Below are 12951 nucleotides of genomic sequence, written 5' to 3'. Positions count from 1 at the left end.
TGCTTTGTGGCCTTTAATACTAATATAGTATCCATAATTACATCTGTGCTGTCCTATAGTCTTTAATATGACATCCATACTAGAGCATCTAAAAGTAATATAATGACTGTGCTGTGGTCTTTCATAGTAATATCAAATTTATACCTGTTATAGTTTAGATATATAAAAGAAAGTTGAAATGTGAAAAGATTGGGTTATGAGAACCTTAATCTAATCAGTACATTAATCCACACATTGGAATTAAATGGGTATTAACTGTACGTACTTAGGGTGTGACTGGAGGAGGTGGGTCACTGGGGACATTCCTTTGAGGTTTATATTTTGTCCTTGGTGAGCAGAGCTCTCTTTCTGCTTTCTGTTTGCCATGTCCTGAGCTGCTTTCCTCTTCCACACACTTTAGCAATGATATTTTGCCTTACCTTGGGCCAAGAACAATGCAGTTGGCCATCTTTGGACTGAGACCTTTGACATCATGAGCACCAAATAAACATTTCCTCCTCTAAAATTGTTCTTGTGAGGTCTTTTGGTCACAGGGACAGAAAAAGCTGACCAAAACAGGAACTGTTATCTAGAGTGGGTTCATTGCTGTTATTAATAGCACACGGTCACTTGTGGTTCAGAAGTCCTTGAAACTGGCTTTTGGAGTAGGAAATTTTGAAAAGTTTAGAGATATAAGCTGGAGCATCTTTAGAATGTTGTAAGTGGAGCTTAATGGGGGATGCTGGTGGGAGCCCAGAAGTCCACAATGCTGATGGGAGTGTAGACAGTAAAGATTGGGCTCGTGAGGTTTCAGAAGAAGAGAACTCTATTGGAAATAGGACGAGAGGCCATTCTTGTTATGTTCTGGTTATGAAGTTGTGTACATTTTGCTTTGTTTTGAGACTGTGAGGCTAAAGTTAAAGGTGATGGAGTAATTAATCTGGTGGTAGAAATTTCAAGGTAGCACAGCATTCAGGCAGTGACATGAATATTGCTGGCACCTTTTAGCCAAGTTTACTTCGATAATCAGGATCATAAAGCATAACAGAAAGATTTGAATCAAACCTTGGCAGTTTGACCAGAAAAGTGTAAGTCAAACTGAAGCTAAGGAAGTTGTGGTTGTTAAAGACATTATAATCACTGAAGAGATGCTAAATACTTTACCCAGAGGAGAAGGGACCAGTGAGGCACCCTGTTTGCACAAGGGGGCCTGGGAAGTTGTTTCATCATTAGCTGCTCACACACTTAGAGGCTGCTGCAGCCATGGTCCCAAGAGGCTTGGCTACTGCTTGAGATAGTGGACATCTTGGTGCTCATTCTGTAGGACTGAAAGATGCTGGAGTTAGGGGGTCATGGTGGCTTCCACTGATATATCAAAGGGAAACTTGGGAAACCAGGCAAAGTGTAGCAGGGTTGGAGCCCCTGCAGGCAGCCCCTGAGAGGTTGATGAAGAAGTGAGAAGGAAGTTAAAGCTCTAGTGGAGATCCCTGAGATTAAGAGATGCCAGTATTATGGACCATCTGCCAAGGAAAGTTCAAGGAGTTGAACACAGACAAGCCAAGAAGAGGCCATGTAGACTGCTACTAACAAAACCATAGGGGTGGAGCTACACAAACCCTTTGGATAGAGCATCACAATGCCATGTCCCTCAGATGCTGAATGTGGAAATACAGGTCTTGTTTTCCCAATTGGATTTTGGTCTCGCTTTGGTCCCATCCCTTCTTTCTATGCCCCTGTTACTCCCTCGTGGAATGGAAATGTTTACTCTGTGCCTTTTACATATTGGATGTATGTAACTTACTTTTGATTTTTAGGAGAGCTCACACTGATTTTGCTGAGTCTCAGAAGAGACTTTGGACTTGGACTTTTGGGGAATGCTGAAATTGTTAAGAACATCTAGACTGTTAGAAATGGATTTGATGTATTTCGCATTGTAAGGTGGGCATGAGCTTTTGGAGGCCAGAGTGGAATGTTATGGTTTAGATATGAGGTGACACTCAAAAGGTCATGTGTGAGGAAGGGCAAGAAAGTTTAGAAGTGAAATGATTGGGTTATGATAGCCTTAACCTAATCAGCTCCCATATCTGCTGATAAAGTTTAAGTGGGTGTTAATTATAGCTAGGTAGTGTGTGGTTGGAGGAGGTGGGTCACTGGGGGCATTCCTTTGGGATATATTTGTTCCTGATAAGCAGAGCTCTCTATCTGCTTCCCGTTTGCCACATTCTGAGCTGCTTTCCTCTTCCACATCCTTTGGTCATGAAGTTCTGCCTCAGCTCAGGCCAAGAACAGTGAAGTTGACCTTCTATTAACTGAAACCATGAAAACTGTGTCAAATAAAACTTTAATTGTCTAAAATTGTTCTTGTCTGTTAGACTGTTAGACACAATGGTGAAAGAGCTGACTAAAATAATACTATCTAGAAATAATATAATGGCAGCCCTTTGACCTTTTACACTAATATAATATGCATAGTATAGTGTCTAAAATTAATAGCTACCCTGTGGCCTCTAATGCTATTATGATATCAATACTATAGTATCCAAACTAATATAACTCACACTGTCCTTTAATACTATGATAATATATATAATATAGTAACTTAAACTAATATAATAGCTGCCCTGTGACCTTTAATATTAATGTAATATCAATCATGTGACCTCTAAAACCAAAATAACAGCTGCCTTGTGATCTTCTAATAATAATATGTTATCATCCATACTATGGAATCAAAATTGTTTAGTAACTCTCCTGTGAACTTTAATATTATATCCGTATTAGGGCATCTAAAACTGATATAATAGCTAAAATGTAGAATTTAATATTAATATTATACCCATACTATGGATCTAAAATTAATATAATAGCTCCCTTATGATCTTTAATATTAATATAATATCCATACTATAGTATCTAAAACTTATGTAATAGCTGTCCTGTGGCTTTTACTACTACTGTGACATCTGTATTATAATATCCAAGACTGATATAATACTTGTCCAGTGCCATTAGTTCTAATATGATATTCATAAAATTTCACCTAAAACTAATATAATACTGATATGATTTTCATGTATACCATCTAAGAATAATATATTAACTGCTCTGTGGCCTTAAATATTAATATAATACTGCTACTGTGACATATAAAAGTAATATAATAGTTGCCCTGTGGCATTTAATATTAATATAACATCCATATAGTGACCAATAAAACTAATATAATATCTTACTTGTGGCTTTTAATATTAAAATAATATCCTTACTATCCCCTATAAAACTGATAGAAAAGCTGCCCTGTGGCTTTTAACACTAATAAAATATCCATAAACTAGCAGTTAAAAGTAGCATGATAATTACCTTATGGTCTTTAATACTAACATGCTATCTATATTAGAGCATTCAAAACTTACATAAGCGCTGTCCTATGTGACTTTTAATGCTAATATGATATTCTAACTACAATATTTAAAACTGATATAATATTTGCCCTGTGCCCCTTAATACTAATATCCATATTATTAGATAATACTGATAAAACAGCTTCACTGTTGCCTTTAACACTAATATAATGGACACATTATAGCATGTAAAACTGATATAAGAGCTGCCCCATGGTGTTTAATACTAACATATTATCCATATGATAGCATTGAAAATTGGTATATTAGCTGCCTATTGATTTAATATTAATATTTTACCCTGACTATAGCATCTAAAATTTATATAATAGTTTCCCTAGGAACTTTAGTACTAATATAATATCCATATTATAGCATCTAAAACTAACATATATACCTTGTGGTCTCTAATACTAATAAGATATCCATACTATAGAATATAAAATTAACATAGTAACTGCCCTCTAGCCTTAAATACTATGATATCCATATTATAACATCAAAATACTAATTTGATAATCCATATAATAGCATCAAAATCTAATATAGCAACTGCCTTGTGGCCTTTAATTCTAATATAATATGCATACTGTGGCATCAAATATTAACCTAATAGATGCCATAAGGCTTTTAATAATAAAATAATAATCATATTATAGCATTTAAAATGAAATTATAGCTGCCCTGCCTTTTTAAATACTAATATAATATCCATCCTAAAACATCTAAAACTGACATAATGATTACCCTGTGGCCTTTAATACTACTATGATGTACATAAAATAGCATCTAAAAGTAATGTAAAAGATGCAATGTGACCTTTATTATTAACGTGAAATCTATACTCTAACACCTAAACTAATATAATGGCTTTTTGTAGCTATAAATATTAATAAAATAAATGTACTGTGTCCCCTAGTACTAATACAATAATTATGTGACCTTCAATATTAAAATATATCCATAGTATAGCATCAAAAGTTAATATATAATGGCTGATCTATGACCTTTAGTACTAATATGATATCCATAAAGTAGCATCTAAAAGGCTTTGTTGCCTTAACTAATATGATACCAAACTATAGCATCTGAAGATGACATAATAGTTGCCTTGTGACATTTAATATTAATATGATATCCATAATAGAGATCATCTTAATCTAATATCTGCCCTCTGATCCTTAATACTAATTTCCATACTACAGCATCTAAAACTAATGTAATAACTGCCTGTGGCTATTAATATCAATATAAAATCAATATTGTGACCTCTAAATCTGAAATAATAGCTGCTGTGTGACCTTTTAACACTAATATCCATATTGTAGCATCTAAAACTAATATAATAGCTGACCTGTGCAGTTTAGTATTAATATTATAGCCATACTATGGTCTCTAAAACTAATATATTTGCCCTCCTTTGGCCTTTAACATCCGTTCTACAGCATCTAAAACTAATATAAAAGCTAATATAAAAAGGCATTTAGTACTCCTCATATGTTATTCATAATATAGAATCTAAAGCTAAAGTAATTGCTCCCCATGGCCTTTAATGCTTATATGATATCCACACAATAGCATCTAAAATAATTCAATAAATCCCCTGTGGACACTTTTTTTTAAACATGTACATATTTAATAATGAAACAATTCATTAACAAAAAATTATAAAAATTCATGAGACCTCAATGCTGTGGAAGAAAGTGAGATATCAAGGAAAAAAGCAACTGACCCAGAAGGTAATATGATGAGCAAAGCAAAGGCAAATATGACTAAGATAGTATTATATGATCTGAAAAGGAGACGGGCTGGAGAAGCAACCAGTTATCTGATTGCTTGGTAGCAAGCAGCCTCACTGAATGCTGCACAGAATGGAGGCTACGAGCCAGAGAAAGTCAGGAAAGGAGAAGAATATATAACCCAGCGTAAATAGATGGAAGAGAGTAGGAATTACACAGAGCTGACCTTTTGTTTCTTCTAAAGTCTAAAATAAGTCTTAAGTTTTTAAGTGTGTCAGTCAGATTCTACAATCACATCATAAGTAGCACTAGGCACCTATAAAGAAATGGTGAGGGAAGTGGTTTATAAAAGTAAAGGGGGGACACGGATCTTGCTCTACAGAGCTTACAACCTATATGAGGAGACAAATTCTACACATAAAACTATAAAATATATTTACAAAGTGACATACATACAAATAATATACATATGAACATCCAATATAGGAAGGCTAAGGGGTACTATGTCAATAATTGCTTAGAAGTCCCTAGAAGAGTCATTGAAGGCTTCCTAAAGGAAAAAAAATGTTGAACTTTTAAGTATAGTGTTAGTAGAGAGTAGGCCATGTGAAAAGGTACAGAAATAGGAATAAATATACTATGTTCAGTAAGCAAATAAGCTTGATTAGAGTCCAAATAATCTAGTTAAGAAGTGAGTGTGATGTAACAGTAGAGGTTCATTCAGTGAAAGACACTGCAATGTTAGATCTTGTTCCTAAACAAAATGAATAGGGAATGAATGTTTTCTTTAGGTAAGGATAAGTTGCCACAGGTCCAGGACCACATCCACTTCTCTCAAGTTTGGTAAGTAAGGGACAGAAACCAGCAATGGAATAGTAGAGAAACACTCAGCTTCCTTTGAGAAGTAAAAGAAACTACCTTCTGCAAGGACTTGTCCAAAGTGGCAAGTGAACCCCCCAAAGCAAAGAAGTTAAAAAACTCAATGAAATTCCTATGCAGCAGATCTACTATCCTAAAGCCAGCTAGATCCTGGTCATCTCAAGTGTTCAAGCAGAATATACTTGGCCCTTGCTACTAATTCTTGGTGGGAAGCATATTATATATGCTTATTAAAATGTTTATTTTTGTACTACAGTGACAATCAACTTTGATCCTAACATTTTACAAATTAAAACAAGGATGAAAAGAGCCCCAATCTATAGGGAATGTTCACATCCCTGAAGAAGGACAGGTCAGTAAGTGCCCAAATTCTCCCCTGTTCTTTAAGTGGAAAAGCAAAATATCACACCTTGAAAAGAGACTGCTCTCAGCCAAAGCAAGTAAGACCTCTTTCTTTAAGTCTGTTGTTCTGAAACTGTTCCAGGAAGAAAAGGAAAAAAAAAAAAACCACAAAGGGTTCAGGTCAGATGTTCAGCAGCAGCCATAGTCCGACCCTATGTCATGACAGTTCTGCTGGGAAGCGCTGGGTCCCAGTGATGTTGAAATTGACTGTTGGGGCCCAATCTTGATGCTATTTGCCTCATTGTGGACATCAAAATAAACCCTGCTGGATCTTTCTATATATTTCTTTGACTGTGTTAATGAAGGCCTCTTCAACATTGCAGGCTGTTTTGGCTGAAGTTTCCATGAATATAAGTCCATGCTCCTGAGCAAAGGCCTCTCCTTCCTCTCTCTTCACATCCCTGCGCGACTCTAGGTCACTTTTATTCACTTTTATTTTATTTATTTTATGATAACCATGTTGGAGTTAGAGTGCTGGCAGGCATTCTCTAACCATGAGGTCAGGTGGTTGAAGGTTTCACGCCTTGTAATGTCATACAACAGCAGTGCTCCAGCTGCTCCCCTGTAGTAGGAAAAGGTGATAGAATGGAAGGATTCTTGCCCAGCTGTATCCCAGATTTGCAGTTTGATTTGTTTTCCATCAGTGTTGACCACGTGGGCCCCAAACTCCACACCTATTGTAAGGTTGTAGACAGGCTGGAACCGCTTGTCTGTAAACTGCAGGAGGAGACATGACTTCCCCACACCTGAAAGAAGAGGATGTACATTCCAGCAAGCCCATGGCCTGAGAACTTTATAGCCCCTAGACTCTGGGCATACCCCCTGTGGACTCATAGTACTAAAATTATAATACTCATAATTATCCATGCTGTATCATCTAAAAATAACACAATAGTAGTACTAGGGCATTCAATACTAATGTAATATCCTTCCTCTTATCATCTTAGAGTGATATAATAGCTACCCTGTGGCATTTAGTACCAATGTAATATCCATATTATAGCATCTAAAACTAATATTATAGTTCTCTGCAGTCTTTGATCTAATATGATACCCATACTCATATTTAGCTGTCCTTAATAGTAGTATAACATTCATATTATAGCATCTACAGTAATATAATGGCTGCTCTGTGGCCTTTAAATTTGATGTAATGTCCATTCTATAGTATCTAAAACTAATTTAATAACTGTTCTATGACTTTAATAGTACAACAATATCCATACCATAGCATGCAATATTAATATAAAAGCTGCCCTGTGGCCTTTAATGTTAATATAATATCCTTGTTATAGCATTGAAAACTAATGTAATAGCCTGTGTAGCTTTTTGTGGTGAAATGATATCCAGATTATATCACCTCAAGCTATAATATAGTTACCCTGTGGTTTTAAATACTAGAGTAATATTCACATTATAGCATCTTAAACCAATATAATAGATGCCCTGTGATCTTTAGTATTAATTTAATATCTCAAACTAAATAGTATCCTTAACTAATATATGTCCTGTGACTTTTAATACTTATATGACATTTATATTAGTGAATCAAAAACTAATATGATAGGTGCCCAGTGGCTTCAGTACTAATATGATATTTATACTAAAGCATCTAAAACTAATATAAAATCTGCCTGGTGGTCATTAATATTAATGCAATATCCATATTACTGTATCTGCAACTAATATATCTACCCTGGAGCCTTTAATATTAGTATAAATGTTCGTACTATTGTATCTAAAACTTATACAATAACTACCCATTTGTTTTGAATACTAATGTAATATGCATATTAAATCATCAAAAATGAATATTCCTGCCTGTGACCATTAACATTAATGTAGAGAGCAGCCCAAGGTGGCCGACTTTGAGGATTGGGTGTCGGATGAGGAGAAGGTACACATAGCTGCTAAATTCATCACTCAGGCGCCCCCAGGGGTGTTAAATGAAGTATTCAATGATATCTGGCTACTACTCAACAATGACAATCTCCTCAGGGAAGGAGCAGCACATGCATTTGCCCAATATAACATGGACCATTTCACACCTGTGAAGATAGAAGGCTATGAAGATCAGGTCTTTTTTTTTTTTTTTTTTTTTTTTGGGTGCTGGGGATCGAACCCAGGGCCTTGTGCTTACAAGGCAAGCACTCTACCGACTGAGCTATCTCCCCAGCCCCAAGATCAGGTCTTAATGACAGAGCATGGTGACCTGGGTAATAGCAGATTTTTAGATCCAAGAAACAAAATATCCTTTAAGTTTGATCACTTATGGAAAGAAACAAGTGACCCTCAACCAGCGGAAGTAGATGGAGTTTTGAAGTCTTGGAGAGAATCCTCTGACAATGCTTTAAGAGCCTATGTGAAAGATCATTATTCCAACGGCTTCTGTACTGTTTATACTAAAACTATAGAGGGCAACAGACCATTATTGCATGTATTGAAAGCCACCAGTTTCAGCCTAAAAACTTCTGGAATGGTCTTTGGAGATCAGAGTGGAAGTTCACTATTACACCACCTACATACAGCTCAGGTGATTGGAGTGCTCAAGATTCAGGTTCACTATTATGAAGATGGCAATGTTCAGTTGGTTAGTCATAAAGATGTACAAGATTTAGTAACTGTTTTTTTTTTTTTTTTTTTTGGGTGCTGGGGATCGAACTCAGGGCCTTGTGCTTACAAGGCAAGCACTCTACCAACTGAGCTATCTCCCCAGCCCCTAGTAACTGTTTTGAATGAAGTACAAACTGCCAAGGAGTTTATTAAAATCTTAGCGCAGAAAATGAATATCAGACTGCAGTTAGTGAAAACTACCAAACAATGTCAGACACCACATTCAAGGCTTTGCACCGGCATCTTCCTATTACCTACACCAAAATCAACTGGAACAAGATACTCAGCTACAAGATTGGCAAATAAATAAAGAATGCATAAAGGCTGACTGTAGGATTCTTCAGTATGTAGAAAGAAAAGGATTCAACATGTGGTCATATGATAAATACGTGATTTATACACAAGAGTGATATTTTGCTAGGGCTTTCAAAGTTAACAGATTTTTTAACCTCATGGAATACTGTTGAACAGCATTGACTTCATCTTTTTGTATCCTCTGCCTTGTATTTTTCTATTATCACTATATCTACTTGTAAGTCTTTTTTTCTTTTTTCTTTTTGTTAATTCTGCTACACTTAGTGTTAAAGAGAGATCCATCTATTCTGGAATCACTTTACTATTTAGAAAATTTTCCTAATCATGAAGTCCTGTTACTGATTTAGACAAATATATGCTCAGTACTCTTAACCCTGTGCTCCAAAGCACTTCTGATACTTCAGTGCTTTTCACTGATCCACCAAAATCCAAGGAGGCTATGCTACAGCTCGTAGCTAATGGAAGACACATTTGTCCATCTCCCTCTGACTGCTTTGATTGTCATTTATAGCATCTCATAACTGCAGTTTTCAAAAGTTTGGATTGAGGCTTTTCAGGTCCATTTTGGGAGCAAAGAAAGTTTTCTGGAAATTCCATGACAGCCAACTTCTTTGGGGGAACTCGTTTTTAAATCCAAAGACTTGAACCACATTCCCTACACACAGACCACGTTTGCTTTTTTCATTCCCTCATTGTCTCCTTCCCATTTAGTACTATTGTAGTTAAAAACATCTGCAGTTTTAGAAGAGTTTTATCCATTTATTATTTTTTTAAGTATCCAAGAACTGCTGACATACTGTGGATGTAGTAGAATATAAAACTTTAAAAATGCAGATGCTGAAGGAATAATAGGTGTCTTGTGCTTAAATACTTGTGGCAGGATTGTACTATAAGCAAATGAATCAAGCAACTCTGTAAATCACAATGAACCAAAGTGAAAAGATGACTTCCAGGCAGTGTCTTTCTATTGTAACCTGTTGTTTGAGGGAATACTAGTGTTTTATTCTGAATAGGATGTGAAACTTGTTCCAAATTACTCTTCTTCAGTCCTGCCTGCCAAGAAATCAAGTGTAACTGTGATATAGCAACTCTTCCCAGGTATATTGGCAGGTGTGTGTGTGTGATCTCAGAATACACAGGTGACATAGATATGATAGGACAACTGGTAATGGTGGATTCATTTACATTGTTTATACTTCTATGACCAGGTCTTAAGGGAAGGTCAGTTTTTTAAAAAACCAAGTAGTGTCTTCCTACCTGTCTCCAAATACATGTTAAACAAGAAGGGTGTTTGTGCTTCAACTTTGTCTTTGCTCAGTAATATCATCAGGCAAGAGTTTGTTTCCAATTGAAAGCTGTGTAAGCATTTTTGTTTATTTCAAATAAAATATATTTGTATTAAAAAACATTAATATCCATACTACTACATCTGAAACTAATATCAGCCCTCTGGCCCTTGCTATTAATGCAAAATCCATACCATAACATCTTAAGCTAATAAAATAGTATCCTTGTGGTCTTTAATGTTATTAATGTATTAATATACATACATATATGCACTGTGACTTCTAATAATAATAGAATAACTGACATGTGACCTTAAATATTACTATAATAGGCATATTGTGACGTCTAACACACATATAATAGCTCTCTTCTGGCCTTCAGTATCAATACAGCATTCCTACTACAGTATCTAAAACTAATATATTACCTGCCATATGCCTTTAGTACTAATATGATGTCCATAATATAGCACCTAAAACTTATGTAATATCTTCTTTGTGATCTTTAATACTAATGTGATATCCAAAATATAGTATCTGAAGAGAACATAATAATTTCCCTTTGACCTTTATTACTAATATGAGATCCATACCAGAATATCTGAAACTGGTATAACAACTGTCCTATGCCTTTAGTATTAATATGGTATCCTTACCATATCATCTAAAGCTAATGTAATAGCTGCTCTATGGCTTCTAACACTAATAATATATTTACTATATCATCTAAAACTGATATAATAACTGCCTTGTGGTCTTGAATACTAATACAATATCCATATTGTAGCATATAAAACCAATATAATAGTTGCCCTGTGGCCTATAATAATATCAATACTATAGCATCTAAAACTAAAAGAACAGCTGCCCTATGGCCTTTAGTACTTATATGAGATTCACATTATAGCATCTGAAACTGATGTAATAGCTGCCTGTGGCATTTAATACTGATGTGATATCCATTTGAGAGCATCAAAAATGAATGTAATAGCTGTCCTGTGGGTTTAATATTAATATAATATCCATGTGGTGGTCTCTAAAACTGAAATAATAGCGGCCTTGTATCCTTTTAATACTAATACAGTATCCATACTGTAGCCTCTAAAACTGATAAAAAAGGTGCTCTGTGACCTTCATAACTAATATGATATCTATATTATAGCATCAAAAATTAATATAATAGCTACCCCATGGCATTTAATACTAACATAATATTCATATTATAGCATCTAAAACTGACATAAGAGCTGTTGTATAGCCTTTTGTTTTAATATATCCATAGTGTGGCATTTAACACTAATATTATAGCTGTTAGCACAAAAGGACCGGGCAGAACACAAACCTCATGAGTCATCTCAGCTATTTATTCAGGAACAGGGGGTGCAGGTATGAAATGGCACCCATGGACCCCCTGGTGGAAAGTGAGCCCACAAACAAAGCAAGGGACTGGGTTTATATAGATTATTTTGGAGGTGGTCTAGTGTACACATCAGTTTCCTTGGGCACGCAGGAATTTGAACTTTTTTGGTCAGAGGTCTGTGGGCAGTGTCTGGAGAGGATCTACTTTCGAGGAGATTAACACCTCCTAGAGATTGTTTCTTTTAAGGATGATAAAACAACTCCTCCCTGTCTGTAGCCAGCATTTGTCTTGGGAGGTGAAGACTGTCAGTGCATGGCCTTCATTTTCACTTCCTTTTCTCAGGCCTCATTATCTTGGGGATTTCTTATTCTCCATAACTAATAGTTATTCAGTTGCCTTTAATACTAATACAGTATCTATACCATAGCACCCAAAACTAATAAAATAGCTGCTCTGTTGTTTTAGTTGGCGTTTTTCTGTTGTGATTAAATGACTTGACCTCACAAATGTAGAGGAGGAAAAATTGTTTTTGGTGGGGGTGTCACAGTTTCAGAGGTCTCTGTCCACAGATAGCTGGTTCCATTCCTTGGGGTCAAGGTGAGGCAGGACATCATGGTAGAAGAGTGGTAGAGGGAAACACCTCTCATGATGATCAGAAAGCAGAGAGAGCGAGATCTTCACTTGCTAGATACAAATATGTGCCCCAAAGCCACATGCCCAATGCCCCACATCCTCTACATATACCCCACCTGCCTTCAGTTACCACTCAACCCCATCAGGTGATTAATTCACTGATTGGGTTAATGCTCATATAACCCAATTATTTCTTCTCTGAATCTTCTTGCATTGTCTCATACAGACTTTTGAGAGACACCTCATATTCAAACCATAACATTCTGCCCCTGGCCCCACAAAGCTCACACTCATCTGACAATGCAAATTACATTCTGCCCATTCCTAAGAGTCCCCATAGTCTC

General features: G+C 35.8%; 2 pseudogenes; one reads left to right on the top strand and one right to left on the bottom strand.

The window, feature by feature from the left end:
• Window positions 1-6529: 6529 nt before the first annotated feature.
• Window positions 6530-7458, bottom strand: LOC124981360 (ras-related protein Rab-2B-like; annotated as a pseudogene).
• A 63-nt stretch (window positions 7459-7521) lies between these two features.
• Window positions 7522-9334, top strand: LOC124981357 (F-actin-capping protein subunit alpha-1-like; annotated as a pseudogene).
• Window positions 9335-12951: the final 3617 nt, after the last annotated feature.

The sequence above is a fragment of the Sciurus carolinensis genome, chromosome 3 (assembly GCF_902686445.1).
Source record: "Sciurus carolinensis chromosome 3, mSciCar1.2, whole genome shotgun sequence".
Lineage (NCBI taxonomy): Eukaryota > Metazoa > Chordata > Mammalia > Rodentia > Sciuridae > Sciurus > Sciurus carolinensis.
This window is presented reverse-complemented; position numbering and strand designations above follow the sequence as displayed.